This window comes from Gallus gallus, chromosome 1, assembly GCF_016699485.2.
Source record: "Gallus gallus isolate bGalGal1 chromosome 1, bGalGal1.mat.broiler.GRCg7b, whole genome shotgun sequence".
NCBI lineage: Eukaryota > Metazoa > Chordata > Aves > Galliformes > Phasianidae > Gallus > Gallus gallus.
Window position 1 is genome coordinate 90,280,375 of NC_052532.1, and position 22,364 is coordinate 90,302,738.

At 39.7% G+C, this 22,364-nt stretch overlaps 1 long non-coding RNA gene across 2 annotated transcripts in view; it reads left to right on the forward strand.

Moving 5' to 3' along the window:
* The window catches only part of LOC112532804, a 240,632-nt gene extending 237,919 nt beyond the window's left edge, over positions 1-2,713 (forward strand). For both annotated transcript variants that reach the window (XR_005842234.1, XR_005842235.1), the window contains exon 10: positions 246-2,713. This is a non-coding gene — a long non-coding RNA (uncharacterized LOC112532804). The remainder of the gene's footprint in view (positions 1-245) is intronic.
* The last annotated feature ends 19,651 nt before the right edge of the window (positions 2,714-22,364 follow it).

Sequence of the window (22,364 nt, forward strand, 5' to 3'; positions counted from 1 at the left end):
TTGGTTTTGTTTCTGTTTTTCTTTTTTATTAGGGGAAATGAATAGGGAATTAGATCTGGCACTGCTTGGTCGACTGAACATTACTGTTTTGCTGTAACTTTTTGATTTTGTTTGTGAATTCCCCAGAAAAGCACAGTTAGTGCTATCCAACACTTCCTCTGAACTGAAAGGTTTGATTTTTGTTTTCTTGTTTTCATCAGGGATTTGATTAGGGTGCTCTTCTAACACTGTTTTCTCCTTTTCAGAAAGTGTCCCATGTGATGCCTCAGAGGTCTAGTGCTCATTCCCATTAAAGCCATTTTGGTACTTTCACACGCCTTTGATAATGAACAAGATTCAAAACATCTTCGCTTTTCTCACTGGTGGCACGGTTTCAAGGATGACATGGGCAGCTTCCTATTTATGGAGTTCATTTTACAGGCTTCTTTATCAACTCCATTAATATTTATGTAAACTCAAATTGCTTTCAATGTCATTATCACAACATATCATTTTGCTTCATTGCATGTATTGTAACTCCAAAAGATAGTTTGACAAGGTTAGGCCCTTACATATGCTTAATGATGTGTACCTGATTTTAGCATTTGCTTAGATGTGTATCGGTATTTGTATTTTGTATGCTCCTCTTGGCGCTATAGGAGTCCTATATGATGAGCTGCAGAAGCTACTGAAGGAAAGGATGAATCGAGACAATTTGCAGAAGTGGAGGCCATCCAGCTCTACCTCTACACTGACTCTTGAATGGTGGCAAATGCCCTGTGGGAATGGTTACAGCAATGGAAGCAGAACAGCTGGCAGTACAGAGGAAAACTCATCTGGGTCACTGCATTGTGGAAAGGTATTGCTGCCCAGGTAGAGAACATGATTGTGAAGGTACGTCATCTAGATGCTCACATACCCAAGAGTCTGACTGAAGAACCTCAAAACAATCAGCAGGTGAAATAGGCTGCTAGGATTCAAGTGGCTCAGGTAGACTTGGACTGGCAACATAAGAGTGAACTATTTTTATCTCAGTGGGCCCATGACACTTCCAGCCACCAAGGAAGAGATGCAACATATGGATGGACTCAGGATCAAGGGGTGGACTTGACTATGGATGGTATTGCACAGCTTAGCCATGAATGTGAAACATACTCTAATTAAGCAAGCCAAGCAGATAAAACCTCTTTGTCATGGAGAAAGATGGCCACAATATTAATACAGGGAGGCCTGGCAGGTGGGTTACATCACTCTCCCATAAACTTGCCATGTCAGTTACCATTTGTTTACAATGGTGGAAGCAACCACCAGATGGCTGGAAACATATCCCATGCCCCATGCCACAGCACAAAATACTACCCTGGGTCTTGAAAAGCAAGTCGTGTGGTGACATGGCACTCCAGAAAGAATTGAGTCAGACAGCAGGACTCATTTGCAAAAAAAAAAAAAAAAAAAACCACAAAAAACAAAACAAAACAAAAAAAAACCTCATAGACACCTGGGCCAAGGAGAATGGTATTGAGTGGATATATTACATCCCCTATCAGACATCAGCCTCTGGAAAAATTAAATGATAAAATGGACCGTTAAAGGCTACATTGAGAGCAATAGGTGCTGGGACATTCAAACATTGATATACACATTTAACGAAAGTCGCCTGGTTCGTCAGTACTTGGTGATCTGCCAGTCAAGCTGGTCCTGGCCAATCAAAACTCCTGCAGACCACAGAAGGGGATAAAGTCCCCATGGTGCATATAAGGAACATTCTGGGCACAACAGGCTGAGTTATTCCTGCCGTGGGCAAAGGCAAACTTGCTTGTGGGCTTGCTTTTGCTCAAGGACTTGGGTACATGCGGTGGGTAACATGGAATGATGGGGATGTCTGGTGTGTACCTCAAGGTGATCTGATGCTGGGTAAGAACAGCCAATAATTCTATGATGTTAAATTATTACATAATACTGCGTGTCATCTTTATTATGGTCATTATATGTCTTGTTAACAGTAGTAGAGTAAGAACTACCCTGGTTAAAGAATGAACTCAGATGGAACCAGAGTTTGTTTCTGCATGCAGTAATCCAAAACTGTGAATCTTTCCTCCTACACAGAAGGACAGATAAAGATAAGGCCCGAAGTTATGAAATGAATGAATATCGTGGGCAATTTACATGAAGGGCCTATAGACTACGGGGAAAAGATGTATATATATATATATCAAAAAGCAAGATAGGTGATAGTAATGAGAGCAGTTAGGATGTGTAGTAATTGTAGTGCCAGAGCATGATGGAAATGGTATGGAATTAAGGGTATGTACCGTCTTAGTTTCAGCTGGGATAAAATTTCTTTCTTCAGAGTGTCAGGTGTGATACCATGTTTTGGTTCTAGGAGAAAAACAATGTTGACAACACACCCATGTTTATAGCTGCTGCTAAGCAGTGTTGTACAGAGTCAACATCATTCTCAGTGAAGGACCCAAGAAGCTGGGAGGGAACAGAATTAGGACGGCTGACTTAAACTGGCCAAAGTGATATTCCATGTCGTATGACATCATACGGGAGGAGTTTTGAAGGGGGTGGGAGCTCATCTCTTGCTTTTGCACTACTCAGGAGGCTATCTGGGCATCAGCTGGGAGATGTAGAGCAATTGCTTGTGCACCGCTTGTTATATACATTTATATGTATATATGTTTGTAATATTTTTCCTTTTCTCTATCTTAGTAAACAGTTTTATCTCAAACCATGAATTCTACTTTCTTTTTTTCCCAATTCTTTCCCCCATTTCCTTGGGAAGGGAGGAAGTGAGTAAACAACTGTATGGTGCTCAGATGCCTATCAGGATAAAACACATTGGGCTTTAGTAGAAAATGCTATAAGATATCCACCTTAATCATTGTTGAAATATCTTTCAAATGCAGTCTCCCACACTGCATGCTACATCATTAGCAAACAAGGTGAAAATGCACAATGTCTGAGTAGTTCACAAGTCCAAGCTCACACAGATCTTCACAGCTATCTGTTGAGCCAACTTGTTTAATTATGGCTGATGGCATTAATTTGGGAATTTTTATGTCTAGTGTTTTTGCTGGAATTGTCATACACCTCTGGTTACTTGGAATTTTCAAAGTTCATTTTCCCATTTAAACCTTGACAATGACCTATAGCACTCTTCTGTTCTGTTATATAGTTCTGTTCCAATAGCCATGTCTGTGATATCTCACTCATAAACCACAACACCACATTAATTATATGAATATCTAGTACTGTCAGGCTTTGTACCACACAATTACAGGCAAGCTGAGATAAGTTTTAAGAACTTGAGCTGTGATTTGAATTGCTGTTCTTTCAGTTTGATACTTGCAACCCGGAAGGGTGAACATCAAACATACAAAATGTCATTTTCGTAGGATCATAGGATCATAGGAGAGACACTCATTGTAACAGGTTCTACACATGAAACTTGAAGTGATGCTTGAGCTGCAAGGCATGTAAGCATTTTTATGCTACTCCAAAATATATGCCCCTGAAGCCCATTAATAAAGCTCTGAACTGACTGCAAACCTGATGCCATTTCTGTTTTAGCAGTCGCCATTCAAATCATGCTAGAGAATATTTTATTTGCCATTAAAGTCTCTTGGAAGAAGCTCTTCTGGCACTTTATAGAACACATAAGACTATTTGTCTCTAAAAGTATTTAATTTAGTGTGAAATCCAAATAAATCAACCGTATATATTTTTAAATCAACAATAAGAATGTGATTTATGAGAAATTAAAAGTGGTGAAGGCTTAGCAAGAGACAGGAAGATACCTGAATAAGTCCTACTAAGTTAAAACTTGTTCACGCATTAGGAGCTTGATGCATGAAAAATGTCTAAAATCCAAAATGTGACACTACAAGATGTTCCCCAAGGATGCATGTTAGCCTGTGAGCAGTTTTTAAAACTGATGATGATTTCCACCCACTCTGGCAAATTCTTTGGCTTTTTTTTTTTTTTTTTTTTTTTTTTTTGCCTGCTGTCAGTAATAGCTCTATATCTTAGTTCTCCAAAATCCATCTCAAATAAGATCATTGTATCCTTTGAGCCATGAAGAGTTGATATGGGAAGAAAGAGAGACGGGAGAAGGTATTTTATTTTTTTTATTGGTTTGGGATTTTTTAATAGAGTTTCTCTTATTTCCTGGTATATAAAAGATGTAAACAGGCTCACAAAAGAAACAGCTTTCTGAGTAGAAAATTTTGCTCATTATAACTTTTATTATTCTGTATAAAATAAATCTTCCTAATAATATTTTAAGAATTTAGGTCAGTTTACACTTTAATTATCTTTTAAATTCACAGTTATAACAAGTTCATCTTTTTGTCTGCTATTTTAAATCTTCTCTTTGGTATTCTGTTCAGCTAATTATGACAAGCCAGAAATATTCCATGGGCCTGGATTCATTTTTTAGATGATAAGTATTATAATTATTAGTAGTATTATTTAATTAAAATATGTAAGCTTTTTTCTCATTGTAATAGGATATGGGCTGGTGTCAAAGCACTTATTGCATACTGACTCAAGCGTTAGGCAAGGAAGAGTATGTAAGGAGAAAGGGCAAGGCACAGTTTATTGCATATGATGTAAGAAACTCTCCTGCCTCCTCCAGGAAGCTCTGTAGGGGTGCTTCTCTGGAGACCTGGCTCCCAGTGCCAACTCCATGCATTCTTGCCCTTAAAAGAGTTGTTACCCACATGCCACACAAGGGAGATCATCCCCTCTGCTCTGCTCTCATGAGACCCCATCTGGACTACATCCAAATCTGGGGGCCCAGCACTGGACAGATGTGGAGCTGTTGGAGCAGGTCCAGGGAGACCTCATTTCAGTCTTTCAGTATTTAAAAGGAGCTTATAAACAAGCTGGAGACTGTCTTTTTGCAGGCACCATCATTAGGAGTGGTGATGCTGCTCTATTACCAGCTCTGCCTCAGAACACTTCTGTATTTCCAAACTTCTAATATGAATGGAGAAAGGAAAGAAATGCAGTCATGTTAAATGTCAGCACAGCAATATGTTGGTGACCAAGCACAGTGCATGACTAAATTTCATGCTTCCCTGAATCACAAATAATTTACAGAGCTATCGGGCCACTGGTTTAATTTTCCTATTAAATTCGCAGTCATTTGACCCAGGAATTTGCCATTTAGCTTGTTGAAAAAAAAAAAAAAAATCTGTTACAGGATTTCTTTTTTTTTTTTTTTCTTTCCCATTTATACAAAACAATCAAATGGTGCAAAAAGTTTTATCTTTTAAATTGAGAGCTGTATGGCACTCATTATACCTGAAACTTTTTCATTGCAGGACTTGTACTCGCAGGTGCATTATATGCATATAGAAAGCAGTGTTCTACTTGCTTACCTTTGAGTAGGTTTAAAGCAGCTTGCTCTCCTTTTAAAAAATTAAAATAGAAAAACTACCATAATTTATGAAGGAAGTTACCGTTTTACTAGAACTGCAAACACAATAGTCTAAAGAGTTGCTGGCCAACATGGTAAAAAAAATGTGCAAAATGTAGTAATTTGTGCAATAGTTTTTAGGCTATATTTATTTTAATTTAGATAAACACAGAGCAAATAATTTTTTTGCATGAACGCTCTTCAACTCCGGCACCTGGGGCCCTGCCCACTGCCCTGGGCAGTCTCTTCCATGCCCACCGCCCTCTGCAGACCGTGTCCCTAACTCCCAGCTGCCCCTCCCCTGACACAGCTCCATGCCGTTCCCTCGGCCCTGTCGCTGTCACACAGAGCAGAGCTCAGCGTTGCCCCTCCGCTCCCCTCGTGAGGGGCTGCAGCTGCCATGAGGCCTCCCCCTCCACCTCCTCTGCTTTGGGCTGAACTTACCAGGGGACCTCAGCCACTCCTCAAACTCCCTGCCCTCCACACCCTTTCTCATCTTTCTAGCTCTCTGGATGCTGTCCAATACTTTTGTCCTTCTTTTATCATGGCACCCAAAGCATATTGTCCATATTGTAGTTTCTCTATAAAGCTACGTTTCCTATGTCAGAGGGACATCTTCCCAGTGTTATCTATGGAGTGGTGCAGCTGTGCTGTAGTCCTGAAAGCAGGATAATGTCTAAATAGTACAGACACGTGCCACAATGAGGTTTTGAGGCCTCAAGAAAATAAAACAAACAAAAAAAACCCTATCGTATTTTCTTATTCTCCTTTATTCAGTGTCAAAGAACAAGGACCAGGAAAGGAATCAATCCACTTAAGTCAATGGAAAAACAGTCAGCAAGCATTAAACATTCTCAGGATTACTGCTTCCCCATAGTCTTCTCTTCCAATAGGAGTGCAATTCCTCATCAATCTATTTGCCCTCAACATTTTGAGGCAAACGGTTATTTTAAAGGAAGATCACCCTTATATAAGATGAACGCTCATTTGTTTGTCGTGCCTCAAGTAGGCTCCTCTCTGCTTCAAGATCATTCATTTTTTATCTTATTTTTTGCATTATGCCATGCTTAAATGCAAATTCTCACTCTCAAACGTAACTGAGGAGAAGTTGGAGGAGGAGGAAAGAGCACCTATGTTATGTTACTGGCAATATCCAGGACAGCAGTGACAAATGATGATTGAGTGGAATATGCCAGTAATGAAACCTCTAAAATATACATCAGCTGAGTGGCCAATGCAAGAAGTGGCATAAAGGATGCTATCCTGATCACCTTCACCTCACTAATGCCATTCTGACAGTGGAGTGTAATGCACCAAAAGTCTCTGGGAGAATCAAATTAAATTACAGAGAGATTTTACAGAAGATGGGTTGTATATGGGTGGTATTTTATTTTTTTCTTAATAAAAAATATCTGATCTAGTGGGTAGCAATCCTTCCTGTGGTAGGGGGTTGGAACTAGGTAATATTTAAGGTCCATTCCAATTCAAGCCATTCTGTGATTCTATGACATTGAAAGAGAGAAAACAAAAGGGAGGGACTCCTGCTTGCAGCAGTTGCATATGGAATATAAGGTGATTAGTACTGCCTAACTGCCACACTAAGTAGTTATTTCTTTTACCACATTGCAACATTAAACAGTGGTCAAGAAAAACAAGCTTTTGATATGGAAATAGTCTACATAATATAGGCCTTCACTGGCAGTGCCTCATTCAGCTGCCTGTTCTTTACTGCACAAAATAGGACAATATAATGAAATATAACAGGATTGCCTGTTATTTGTTAGTAGGTGCACAAATACAAAAAAAAAAAAAAAGTAATAATAATTGTAGAGTGTGTCAAATAATGCATCTTCTTGTTAGCAACTTAAGTGTGTTTGTGTTTTCTGCAGATTGCAGTGTTTAGAGGAGATATAGGAATAGTGAATTAACTCCTATTTTAATTGTGGGCTGCAATGTGCCTGCTAAGCTTGCACACATGTTTGAAAGACTATTGATCAAACCATATTTCCCAGGCCAAGATTGCAAGGAGGCTACACCAACAGACCCAGGGTGAATTCATAGCAGAAAGGACAGAATTAGCACTGACCATCACTGAAAAACTGGCAAATCTGCAAAAAACCAAAACAACAACAAAAGCAAAAACTGGTCCAGCCTTCAGTACTGACCTGACCAATAATTTTTTTATCCTGAGAGTATCAATTACCATATCTGCAAGGCTTTACTTTTTCACATTCAAATCCCTTGTCTGCCCAACAATTTTCATTGTCAGAGGATGAACTGCAGGGGTAGCATATTTACAATCAAAGGAAAGTTCATGCTCCTATAATATAGACACTCCCTTGATGCTACTTTTTCCTGGAAATAATAACTTCACGTAACAGTGTAATTGTACATTATAAAATCAGAGCTGTGCTTCTAGTAGAGTAATGCAAGAACAATTTTCTAGTAACATGAGACTAATTCTTGCAGCTATCTCTTGTGTTAATGGCTGTAGGTCACAGCAGTGTGGGTACTCAGCCATGGCTCTTTCAAAGGCCAGCATTATCCAGGAAAAGCGTTTGCATTGTTCAGTGCTTCCCAGAACAAAATTTGCAAAGGGAGTCTCTTTTACAAGCAGCTCCTCTTCACTCCCTCTTGCTTGGTTTTGTAATATGATGTCTAAAAATGATTTGAAGAGAGATAAGAGAAGACAATTGCTCTCTATTAAGGCTTTTTGACATTTCATTTGTCAATTTGTTCATTTTCCTGTTACATATAATACATTTTTGGGCTGTATTGGAGGCACCAACAGGTCAACAAGAAGGAGAGGAGGAGAGGAGAGGAGAGGAGAGGAGAGGAGAGGAGAGGAGAGGAGAGGAGAGGAGAGGAGAGGAGAGGAGAGGAGAGGAGAGGAGAGGAGAGGAGAGGAGAGGAGAGGAGAGGAGAGGAGAGGAGAGGAGAGGAGAGGAGAGGAGAGGAGAGGAGAGGAGAGGAGAGGAGAGGAGAGGAGAGGAGAGGAAGCTGGTTAAAGTTTTAATCACAGATCTTTTCTAAATCATTATTAAAGTAGAAACCCATTGGTTGCAATAGGAGTGGGATGAGACTTTTAACTCACTTTGGCAGGCAGGTCTCTTTGCAAGGAGAGCAAAGAGACAGGCCAAAGAGAGTGTACCTCCTCTTATGAATGAGAAAGGAGAACAGATATAGAGAAGGCTGAAGTACTGAATGAGTTTTTTACTTCAGCATTCACTGGTAGCCAGGATTCTCATATTTCTCACATCCCTAAACTTCTTGCTAGGGACTTGGGGAGCAAACTCCTCCCCACTGTAAGAGCAGAGCAAGTTTGAGATTGCCTCATGAGACTGAATGTGTATAAGTCTAGATGACTGGACAACATGCATCCCAGGGTCCTAGGGAAGCTGATTAATATGGTTTCTGAGCTGCTGTCCATCATATTTGAAAAGTCATGGCTGTCAAGTGAAGTTCCAGGTGACTGAAAAGAGGCAAATGTCACTCACATTTATAAGAAAGGGAGGAAGGAAGACTCAGGGAACTAGGGAACTACAGGCTGGTGAGCCTCACCTCTGTCCCTGTGAAGATCATGGAACAGATACTCCTGGAAGACATAGTAAGGTACATGAGGGATGAGCAGATGATCTGAGACAGCCTACATGGCTTCACCAAGGGAGGATTGTACAAGACCAATCTTGTGGGCTTCTACAATGGAGCGACATCATTGGACAAAGGGTAGGCAACTGATGTCATCTGCCTGGATTTGTGCATGTGTGACCTTTGACATGGTCCCACACCACATTCTTGTCTCTAAACTGGAGAGATACAGATTTGATGGGTGAAATATTCTGTGGATAAGGAAGTGATTGGAAAATCGCAGTCAGAGGGTTGTGGTCAACGGCTCTGTGTTTGGGTGGAGGCTGGTGATGAGTGGTGTCCCCCAAGGTCATCTTTATCAATTATATAGATGGGATCAAATGTACTGTTAGCAAGTTTGTTGATGACACTGTACTGAGTGGTGCAGTTGATACAGCCAAAGGAAGGGATGCTATCCATAGGGGCCTCGGTAAACTGGAAACGGGAACCTATGTGAACATAATGAGGTCCAACAAAGTGAAGTCCAAGGTTTTGCATTTGGGTAGGAGTAATCTCAGACATGTATGCATGCTGAGAGAACTCTCTGAGAGTAGCCCTGCTGAGAAAGACGTAGGGGTCCTCATAGATGAAAAACTGAACGTGAGACATCATTGTGCGCTTGTAGCCAAGAAGGCAGACAGTATCCTAGGCTTCATCAGAAGAGGGGTGGCCAGCATGGAGAGAGAGGTGATTGTAGCTCTCTACTCAGACCTCGTGAAGCCCCATTTGAGGTACTCTGCCTGGGACTGAGTCCCCAAGACAGGAAATATGTGGAGCTTTGAGAAAAGGTCCAGAGGAGGGCCATGAAGACAATCTGAGGGCCAGAGTACCTCTTCTACAAAGACAAGCTGGAAGAACTGGACTTGTTCTGTCTGGAGAAGAGAAGGCTGCAGGGAGACCTCTTTGTGGCCTTCCAATACTTAAAAAGAGATTATAAAGAGGAGGGAAAACAACTTTTTCTTGGGTTGATAGTGATAAGACAAGGGGAAATGGTTTTAAGCTAAAGGAGGGAAGATTTAGATTAAGTGTCAGGGGGAAGTTTTTTACTGAGCAGGTGGTGAGGTGCTGTAACAAGTTACCCGTAGAGGTTGTGGATGCCCCATCCTTGGAGGTGTTTAGGGCCAGGTTGGATGGGACCCTGGGCAACCTGACCTAGTACTTGATCTAACTGTTGGCAACCCTGCCTCTGGCAGGAGGGGTTAGATAAGGTGATATTTCAGGTCCCTTTCAACACAAGTCATCTAATGATTCTCTGATTCTATGAAATCATTGATGATGTTCTCAATAACTGATTTGTTCTCCTCAACACATGAATGTGAGCTGGCTCTGGTATGCCATGGTCACAACATCCAAATAAATATAACTACTACAAATATTTTTTCCAGCAAGAAATATAATTCAGTTCCAGGAAAGAAACATATTGAAAGGCACAATGAAATGTAAGAATGACAGCATTGGTATCTGATACAGACTGAAACAAATTTGAGGTTAACAAATGAAAGAATTAATGGAAATAGAATATGACTACATTGGTTCTCCTATGTGTTTTATTTCCCTCGGGTTGAATTTGCATTCAAACTACATTAGATATCTCCCTGAAAAGATTAGAGTGCAGAGAAAATATAACTAATTTCATTGAAAATGAATCACACTGTGAGGTATGTCTTTAAAGATATAGCTCTGACAAATAAATCTGCTACAATCAGCTTTCTACTTAATTCTTAATATACAGTAGTAAGTTCATACTGCAATCAAGTATCTGACTTGATTTTACTGCAGTCAGAAAACATATAATATACTTTCTGTCAGATTCTTCTGAAATAAAAATCAATAGTAGAAGAAAAGAAAGCTATCCAGTTTTGCAATGAAATGAAGAAATGGCATCAAGGGAAGAAAATGTATACACAATATTTTTCGTATTTGTAGCTCATGGCTTATAAGTTTGCTTTTAAATAATTTCTAAATGAATAGGCATCTATATGCAAAAGCTGCAGCATTGTTTTAGCAGACAGAAAGTCCAAAACAATGACAATTCTGACTCAGATGTGATTTTATTTTTCTTTTCATTGATTTGGTGTACTCATTTAAAAATAGACAAATGTACAATTGACAATGCAATCAGCTCTTGCTGCATTATGCTATATAAATACATCAATAAGATATATACAAAAATATCATTCAGGATTGGAGAACAGGATGATGTCTTGAGATTAATATGAGAGGGCATTTGAGAAGGAAAACAGATCACCATAATCCTTCTAGAATAAGTGGGATCCTCTCACTTGCAACTGAAAGGTGACCAAGTTGCCATGTCTGCCTGTACCTCAATTGGTTAGTTTTCAGCGGAACCCATCAGCAGAAGGTAGGTAGAGGGGATCAGCATCACTCATTCACAGTGTTGTCATGTGGGGTCACTTACACAATATTCTAACTATAGTAAACAATTCAGATTGTATTTTTGTAATTTTTCTTCTTTTCTTTCTGAACTTTGAAGTTCTGGCATTTCTCACCTCTAATGATAACATCTACTTTTATAATTGCTCAGTACAGAAGTAGAGGGCTTTTTCCTGCAAAGGCAACACCCCTTAATGACAGAACTTGCATACACTGCATGAGAATTCTCCTTATTTTGAACATGTATCTGAAATAATATGTTGTGGTGGTCCAGAAATAAGGATTTTGAAAATGCCAGAAACACAGAGATTAGATTATAAATGTTTTTCTGACAGGTTTTTCTTCAGATACATAAAATCACACAAAAAAATTCAAGATTTTTGTGTGTGTGTGTGAAGCTTTTGGCTGAGAGGAAAGGGCAAGCTTAGAAACCTCAGATAAAACTCACCATTGAGTACAAGTGGATCATACTGTGTGCTATGCATCTGCAGGCAAATGGGCCTTCCTAATGCCAGTGGACTGCTCTGAAAGTGTAATTGGAATGTGAGTGATGCAGTAAGCCTTGCACTGTTGATGTGCCGGGACCAATTTCACTCATTGTACACAATTTGATCATGACAGCATGGAAAAGAACTATTTCATGGCTTAATATGAATCTTCCGGTATATCTGATACAGTAAAATGTGCTTTTCTTTTTAATGGAAGACAGTTCAAATAAATGCTTTAGAAAACAAACAAACCAGCTTTCTTGGAAAAAGGCATTTATTGTTCTTGCAGCAACAAGAGATCACAGGCAAGAAAAACTGCAGTGACATTCTGCACTCTCTGACTGATCTCTAAAATGTAGTAGAGACCCTGAGATTTAAAAATAAATTTCTCTAGAAAGGAGTTTTGTCTTTTTTCATCTTGGAAGTCACAGGTGTCTCAGTGTGCTAATTGAATTTAACCATACTAAGAGAAGGGTACAGTGTCATGGAAAAATCTTCACTCCTGGGTATTCATCAGTGGATTTTTTTGGTTTGTTTATTTATTTTCACATTCCAGTACTCAGCATGTTGCCAAGTCTAGTCTTCTTTTTACAGAATCTGGTAAATTTGATAAATGGACTTAGTATGAAGGCTATTTGGCTATTTCTTATCATTGCATTTAATTCGCTCACAAAATGATGGAGGAAAAAATATATAACCTCCTGGCTCACATAATGTCTAGAAGCTAATTTTCTGACATATGCATTTGCTAATGCAGAAAATATATGCTAAAATATATGCTAATGCAGAAATATATGGTTGATATGGAGAAAATCTCCTAATATTATGTGGTTTCAATCAAATTGAGATCTAATGAATTATTGGTTTATTGACATCACATAAATAACTGGCAATCTGTGACCTACACAGTCAGGATCGATACCAACAATAGGGGAGATCCATCACAATGGTAGAAACTTACAAAATATTAACAGACACTGAGAAGCATTCCACACCCTTCTTTGCCTATCTCCAAGAGGCTGCTCCTCAGGCACCCAGTCCCACACACATTTCATGCTGCTTTATTACTCCTACCAAGCAAGAGCTTCCTTGTTCTAAAGTCTCCTTGTAATTCCCAAACTAATGTTTAATCCAGCTAATGTTTGTCTTCCTCAGCTACTCCATCAGTTTTGGCCAAACGCCCTTTTGGGTAGCATTTAGGTTTTTAAGTGAAGTGATTTCTGCTCACTTTTCTGTCCATTCAGCTATGGTTATCCACACCATCTGACCAAGCAGAGGTGTTGTGTGGGACCCCAACATTCACCCTTTGAACACCCTTTGACACTACTAGAGTCTCAGCATCAATTTACACTCATTTTGTATGAGTTATTATCTCGCTGCTGTAACTCTCTTGCAGAACACAAGAACTACCATAACCCATACTAGAAGGTTTAATGGTACATGCAAAATTGCTATTATATCCAAGTCAAATTCTCTTCCCTGGCAAAAATACAGCTGAGTGATCTTCTGCCCAGTTTGAACAGTCTCTATGTCTAGTGATACCTTTCTCCTAAAACTGCATTTATTTGGGTAGCTCTTGTAACACTGTCCTCAAAAACTTTCTGTAAGATAGAGCACCTCACCAGCTGCTGCTATCCAACATATTTGACACAGAGTAGGGACCAGGTGACACTCATTTGACAAGACAAACAACACTATGATGTGGGGTTCTTTTGCCTTCAATTTCAGTGAAGTCATCTGCTTTTACATACAATGTCTTGGGGTGCATCAGGTCCAGCACTTTCAGATGAGTGAGGGCTTTGCACAAGTACAGCCTCACCTGCAGTGAGCAGCTTTGGGTGCCATGGTATAAGAGGGACAAAACTATTAGAGAGAGTCCAAAGAAGAGCTGCTAAGATGGGGAAGGGTCTGGAGTGCAAGACACATGAGGAGCAGCTGAGGTCCCTTGATTTGTTATTATCATTTGTTATTATTATTTGTTATTATCATTTGTTATTATTATCAGAGCAGAGGAGCTGAGGGGAGATCCCATGGCGGCCTGCAGCCCCTCGTGAGGGGAGTGGAGGGGCAGCGCTGAGGTCTGCTCTCTGATGACAGGAAAATATTCTTCACCAGAGGCTGGTAGGGCCCTGGAATAGGCTCTCCAGGGCAGTGGGCATGGCCCTGAGCTGCTAATGTTCAAGGAGCCCTTGGACAATTCTCTGAGAAGTATAGTTTGAATTTTGGATGGTCCTGTGTGGAGCCTGAAGTTAGACCGTTCTTGTGGGACCCTTCTAGCTGGGGATATTTAGTGATTCTATAAAAATGCCTTCAAATGCCCATGAAACTTTGGCAGTCTTGAGGAGAGCATGGTGAAGAAGGCAGTTTGTGCATAGGGTTAAGAAACATGGAGGCTAAATTCACAACGAGTGCAAAGGTTTTGCAAAGGGTTCATTACTGTTCATTATTTGGAATAGGGTGCCTGTACTGGCAAATTGTTTGCACAGAGACTGTTGCAAGGGCTGTGTTTCTCTGGCTTTTTATTTGGAGATACTATATGCCCTATCCTTTCCTCAGCCCAGCAGGATATCTTCTTTGCATGCTGGCAGGAGAAATAGCATCATCTGTAGTTAAAGCTGGATGAGGTAGGAAAATAAGGGCAAGGAGCCAGGCTGTTTGGAAAGGCCATGCTGGGCCCAAGAACTTCTTGTGCAGTCCTCCCCACTGGTGCACAGGTGTTTCAGAAAGATTAAGTGACAAAAATTATTGAGAAGTAAGTCATCATTTAACACCTGGAAGATAGTTTCAACTATACATTTGAGCACAGCTCAGTAGTCAGAGGCACCTCAGCTTTCCATTTATGTCCATCAAAGGCTTCCTGAAACAAGTAAACCATTTACTACTAAACTCATAATCATCTCTCAGAGGCCAGATCATACAACTTTGTGCATTTGTTCCGGAACATATATTCTGTGCATCAGAATGAGTAATATTTCTGACAGAGACAATTTGTGCCTTAAATACAAAACCTGTTATAAAGGCAGTTACAAACATTTTTTTGTCATTTACATTATGATGACAAAAATATGGGTTAAATAGAAGTTGCAATATAAGAAGGAAGGAGTGCATGACACAAATAATTACTCCTACAATTAGATTTTGCATTTTGTATTATGTACTATCACTTGAAGATAGTGCAATTTTTAAATTATTTCATTGAGAAGGGAAATGTATGCAGTTGATTTATTAAAATTTCTTTAGCACTAGTCATTTCATTTTATTAGAGTCAAAACATCTCATCTAGCAAAGCTAAGCATTGTATCTCAGTTTAAGCATTTGGACTGTGCTGAAATTCATTAAATAAACTCTCACAACATTCAGTGTTTAAGTTTTAGAGTAACAGTTTTCTTTCCTAGGATTTGCAAAGTCATGTTTACTGAGCTAAATTGTGGGTAGATGGTTGGTTGGTTGGCTGTTTTTTGGTTTTTTTTTAAGTATTTAATTGATTTAGTATTTGTATAAATTTCAATTTTCCTTCTAAGAAATATGAACTAACTTATTACAAATGTTTTGAGTAACCAAATGGTGGCTCTCAACATATTCACATTATAAATAATCATCTTATCCTTTGTCCCTAACCCTCTCATAGCTGCTGTTCATTAAAAGCCAGTTTTCGTATCAGACCTGCACCAAGATTACTGAATATAGCAGAAAAACTGCGAAGGGTCACATTTTCCTCACCTTACCTATGTTACCCAATCAATCATGCAACAAACCCAACGTAGTTGCATTTCTGCCCACCTGGAAGTGGTTACAGCATTATGAGTTAAACATTTTAAAAAGCTCCAGTAATGTCATTTACTAATAGCTCTTTCTGACTCTTTCCAAGGTGTCAGGCACTGATTTGCATGGTGGTTTTTTTTAAAGTAAATAGAAGAATTTGCCAGTAACCACCTCACCTTCTCAATAGCCAGATGTATTCCAGTTCAAACATTTAAAAGCTTATTCTGATTTACAGTGGCAATGTCTAAAGTAATCTTGGCTCAGCTGCATCCTTTCTAAAATATCAAATGTAATAATAGTGCCTCAGCATATGCTGGCATTAAAATGAAATGAAAAGATAAAACAAAGCTTTCTCAGCAAAAGTTTTAGCTAGACTTTTCATCCTGACCTGGGCTCATTCAATTTAGTAAGTTCCATCTTAGTTGGATCACTCTAAATACTGGAATATGTAGCCTGTGTCACTGCATTAATGTCAAATTGTCTTTGGGCCAGGATCGTGTGACTACGTTTCAGCAAAGAAACTCATCATCATCTCAATTATATTTTTGCTACACGCAAAAGCTGTAGAGTTGCATGCATTTTGTCTTCCCAGCACAGACAATTAATCTGGATACTGAAGAGTGTTCTTCCATCTCTGCAGCCACTGGAAGCACTTCCCTTAGTGCCCCTGGGTCAGGTGAGAGGTTCAGCACTCAGGCATCAGTGCGCACTGCAAACCTAAGAGACAGGCAGGTGAGGGAGGCTAGCAGGCAGCTCACCCGAGGACTGGTGTGTGGTAGGGTGAAAGGGATGCTGGGTGAAATTGCAACTTTTTTTTTTTTTTTTTTAATTAAGATTCCTCCTTCTTTGCTCTTTCTTTACTAAAGTATTCTTTCTTTTTAGCAAATTGGATTCTGATAGAAGATATCTGATAGGTAATTCTTGGGGAACCAGAGCACTTCTTCATATTTATCTTTGCTCTCACTAATCCTTATTAAAGGATTATTTTTTCTCCTATAGACTATCCAGAGGGACGGAGTGATCTTTGGAATTTGGACTTTACCTTTAGTAAAAGGAAAAGCTACACATAGGATGTTGCTTCTGTTCACATTAACATTTATAGATGCATTAATTCTCCTCACCTGAGTACAATTAAGAGCTTGCATGAACATTTGCAGAACTGGGGCCAAAATAATTATAGTTTACATAGGAGTGTGACAGGAAAGTATTTCATTACCACAATTAATCCTTTAAAGCACCACAAAAAGGCCAATTTCTCAGTTAGAATAGAACAGATTATGTGCTGCTAATCAAAGGTAAAGTTTATGTAATACAAATAAACAATATTTAATATTATAGGATTATATAATATTTAACAGCTCCATAATTCAAGGTTATTTTTATTTCACAAATGCTTATTGCAAATAATGAGGAAGTCTTTCCTTATACTTGGAGGCACTTGGATAACAATTTTACATTAGGTGGCACTAATTCCCTATTAACTGGTATTAGTGTAATATGCAAGAGTACTGCAATTCCATAGGGCTTATGTATAACAATTGACAAGGCATATATTCCTTGCATGTACCATATACAGACTACATTAACCTTCAGATTTTCTTTAGCACCAACTCAGGTTAAGTTTTGAGGTCATAGACGGTTTCAGAATCCGGGGTTGGTCTCAGACACACAGTACATGTCTCTGTTAACTGACATCATAAGTGATTGGCATCGAATCAGAGAAATTAGCATTCTTCAGTGGGATAGATATTAGAGAACAATCACTAAGGGTACCAAGCCTCTCTGGTGATGATGTAACCTTTTACTACACACCACAAGATTTTTCTATCAAATAAAAGATACAAAATGATGTAGACTACTTCAGATGGTGATGTGGCACACAAAAACAGCAATTCAGATTTAATTTCTCAATATGGCTTCTTACTGAGTTCACTGTTTTATGGGGCAGATTCCCTTTTTCATTGCATCACATACTCTGTCAAGCCCAGTAACAAATTCTGGTGACCGACAGTAAGCTGTCTGATCTCACAGAAGTCACTCTGGGCTGGGAGGAATAGGGAGGAAAGAGAGATGTTTCAAAGAAGAGATAAGCCATCTCTATACATTCACAGTAACATGGGAAACCTCATGAGACCAGCTCCTGCGTATTGGGCGAATAAAGTGATGTGTTACCATTGTTTGATACGGGCAAACTTACAAATGAAAGCCCAGAATAGGCATAGCAGTGAGGAATCTGCCTAAGACCAATAAGCTTGCTCACATGAAATGGAGCACAAACATCATTCTGTATAAGGATTTGGACTGGAAGAGACCTCAAAGAGCATCTAGTTCCAGCCTAACTGCCATCCACAACATCTCTCGGTAGCATGTTCAAGCACCTCATCACCCTCTCAGTGAATTTTTTCCCATGACAGCTAATCTGAAGCTCCTCCCTTTTAGTTTAAAACCTTTCTCCCTTGTCCTGTCATTACCTAGCTGTGTAAAAAGTTGATCCTGTTTATAAGCAGTCTTTAAGTATTGGAAGGCCACAATGAGGTCTCCCCTGAGCCTTCTCTTCTGCATGTTGAGCACACACAGGTCTTTCTGCCTGCCCTTCTAACAGAGGTTCTTCAGCCCCTTGTCTGAATTTGTATTAAAGGACTCCTATTTTCATCTACTGATCCACATAATTGAAGAAACCCACTCATACAGGCTGGTGCTGATATTGTAGACTAAATATATGCATACACCTCTATATGTACGCATGCATTACGCCTTCTCTGTGGGGTTTGGAACATTGGAAGGTCAGGAGATGGAGCTTTCTATTGCCAAAGCATGTTGTCTGCCGAAGGTTCAAAGGAGTCAGGTGGGCTAACCATTTTACAATCACATTTTCCTTAGCTGTATTGAACAACTCAGTGCCTTATGGCTCTCAACTCAGCAGCGTTTTGTTACAGCACATGGTGTTTGCTATTGATAACTGTCAGCTTAATTGCTCAGGAGAGTTAGAAGTCCTATGTGCCAGAGCTAACACGGGGAAATAATTGACACAGTGGTGGGGGGCACTGTTCAAAGGAAAGTCTTTTAATGGATGAATCAGGAGTGAGAAATCTCAAGAAGTGATAAATGAGCAGTTGATAGAAATCAGGGGAAATGCATTTTTCTTAAAGGTGAAAGCACATCTTGGAGAATTTGCAAAATTAATTAGAAGACTCAAGGGAAATAACATATGAAATACTCTTTTTAGCAAATTCCATGCCAATGCAGTCCTAAAAGAAAACACTCCCAAATCAAGACACATTTATTTAATTTCCGCATTTTAAAATATTTGCCATTAATTTATTGTCAAATGAACTAGAAGATAATTTAGCTGCTGATTTTTGCTGATCAAATTGTACCTCCAGATAAGCCTAATCTCCCTTCTGGAGATAACCACAGGGATATATTTCTATATTTCACCCATCATGCGTCGCTACCCCATGTGTCCCCACAGGCCAACTCTTGTGATTGAAACCTATCAGTTCATCAGCATTACCATCAAATCTCCCCTTCCACATCTGCCATGTGCAAACAGCCCAGGGAGGTGAGCAGCAGAAAGCCAGCAGGCAGCAACACATTCAGGGTTTCCTAAGATCCAAATTAGCATTTATCTGGAACATTGTTGTACTGGGGATCAGTATTTGTGTTTTTGACCTTGTTGCTTTTCACAGGATCAATTTTATTTTATAATTTTAATAATTTTCTCATCATTCACCTATACCATTTTAAAGGGTGTTTATTTTGCTGTCAGTCAGGCATTTGACCAGAGATTAATGTAGTCCATTGTAAGCCATTTTGAAAAGAATCACATTTGCAGAATTATTATTGGTATATTTACAGAGATTTCCATCTCAAACATCTACCAGACAGAAAGAGGGAATTACCAAGCACTACGTCCAAAAGGGTCAGGTAGTAGACACACTGGATCTTCCCTGTGATATGTCTTCTTCAGTATGTGGATCTTCAAATGATTTTAAAAAAACAACCAACCAAACAAACAACCAAATAAACAAAAAAACAGCAAAACAAAACCAACCCCAGGCAACAGTGATGTCTGCTTGTGTGGCACTTGGTAGGCAGCCTGGGATGAAAGAGGGAGTATTTAGTAGCCAGGACATAGGCACTGTCCCATGGGTGATGCCAAAGGGCCCATCACCACTGCAAGTACTGCAAGTATAGTAATGTTTTATTTACCCTACAGCATGGTCTTCATGTGAAACTAATGAAAGTCAGAGTAAGACCCAAGAGAAAAAGGGTTTTTACTTGTTCTCTGGTTTAACATCATTAGCGATATTAACTGCACAGTTATACAAGAATGCCATAAATTCTTAGAGCAATAAAAGGCTGTTCTGTTTCCACTGCAGGAATTTTTCAGTGAACAACTTGTTTTCATGGAGACAATTTGCTAGTCAAAGCAAAAGAAAATGTGGAGAAATTTGGGAGGAGGCTGGGAGAAGACACTATTACTCACAGCTTTGTGCAAACCTGAGTTAAACCTGAGTCCAAAGCTTACATCTGGATTTTAGGATCTCCTTAAATTCCAGAGCTTTGAAGAATAGCTGCAAATCCCTACATAAACCATCCTAAACTGTCCCCTGGGTATTCCAGAACTTGATTTGAAGTTTTGCAGCTTAAGACTGACTCCACTATGAATGCTTTGAGAACCACACTATGCTGTCACTGAAGTGCTCTGTACAAATCTGTGGCAGACCCCTATGCACAAGCATCTTACCCTTGCCCGTATCAGAGCTGCAGAACTGTACTCTTTAAGTCCTATTTTCCACTGCTGGCTATCCTGTGAAATGAAAACATGAATTTTGTAACCCACCAGAAGGTCAAGAAGATTATTTTCTGCCCTTGAAAAAAGCAGTTTTGTGCACCACTTTTGGCAAAGCAGATCAAGAGTGAGGCTCCATCCTTGCACCCTGTGAATGTGAGAGGACACATGCGAGGACAGCACTGTGATGGCTGAATGAGGAACATTGCAGTGAGTACAGGAAGAGCATCTGAAACTTGCTGAAACTGAAACAAAATTAAAGTTTGACCTATTTAGCTTATCAGGTCATATGGTGGTTTTCTTGGGAAGGTGGGGATGTTTTTAAGAAGGGTAGGAAGGATGACTCAGGGAATTAATGACCCATCAGCCTTACCACTCTGACGAGGAAGTTCATAGAGTAGATCCTTCTAGAAGCTATCCTAATGCACATGTAAGAGAGGGAGGTGATACCAGACAACCAGCATGGCTTCACCGAGGGCAAGTCCTTACTGACCATCCTGGTGGCCTTCTATGGTGGCATAACTGCATCAGCAAACAAGGGAAGAGCCAGTGACATCCATCTGGACTTCGGTGAGGCTTCGGTGAGGCTTTTGACATGGTCTGCTACAGCATCCTTCTCTCCAAATTGTAAAGATACATATGCAATGGATGGACTTGATAATCATCAATGACTTGATGTCTTGATGGAGATCAATGATGAGTGGTGCCCCATAGGTGCCCCATAGTACAGGAGCCAGCACTCTTGACGTTGACTGTGGGATCAAGTACACTCTTGACAAGTTTGCAGGTGACAGCAAGTTGTGGTGTGGTTGACATACCTGAGGGATGGGATGCCACCTAGACAGGCCTAGACAGGCTTGAGCAGTGCACCCAGGAGCACCTCATGAGGTTCAACAAAGCCAAGTGCAAGTCTTGCAACTGAGTCACAGCAACTCCTGGTATTTATACAAGCTACAGAATGAAAGGATTGAGCACACATTTAATAATACTGATATTACAAATTCAGTCCTTTAAAATGTTTTTTAAAACCTATAAGGTGCTACAGACATGCAAACATTAAACTGCAGTTATCAGAGCACTGAGTTAGGAAATGATCGGAGATGCTCCATCTGCATTGATAAAGGGATGACAGGATTTGAACTGCCCCAAGGACATGGATCTTCCAGTACTCTGCTGACCATGCAGATGAGACCATAGCAAGAGAAGGAGCAATGCAGCTGAACTATGAGGTACTTGGGTTTGCTGAGCCAATCAAATATCTCAGCAGATGAAGCACTGACAGCATCACAGTTGTAGGCACACCACTTTGAAAAGTCCAAGGTGAAGTTTCTTTAACTTCCTGTCACATTTAATCCAGAATCAAACGTAAGAGGACTCAGCAGAACCTCTCTGTAGCAGTGACCTTAGTAAATGTTTAGAGCAAAGCCTACAATGTTACAAAACATATACTCGAAAGAAAAAGCAACAACACCCCTTTCTGTTTACTTGGACTTCATTTTACTGGAAAGCAGAAGAGCAGACCATCATGATGATTAAGACACCAGCCATCAACTCACAAAACTCTGAGATACCTAATTCCCTGCTACTGTGCCTTTCTCTCATCATTTGAGCAATGCAAAAGAGCAGAGAAGTAGGTGATAACGTACTAGCAGAGTGACATTAAGGAAAATTAGATTTTGCAGAATTAGATTTATAGCAGAAAAAGCATGTATGAAATGTGACTATGGGAGAACTTCCAGTGACTAGCCATTTTGCACACATGGCTGGGGCAATATTATGCAGTGTTTTCTTTCATAGCAGAGCACAGAAATAATCAGCATATTTTTTTGTCCACACTTCTTTATTAGTGTCTGCAGAAATAAGGGTGGCAGTACGGCTTAAACACTATGTA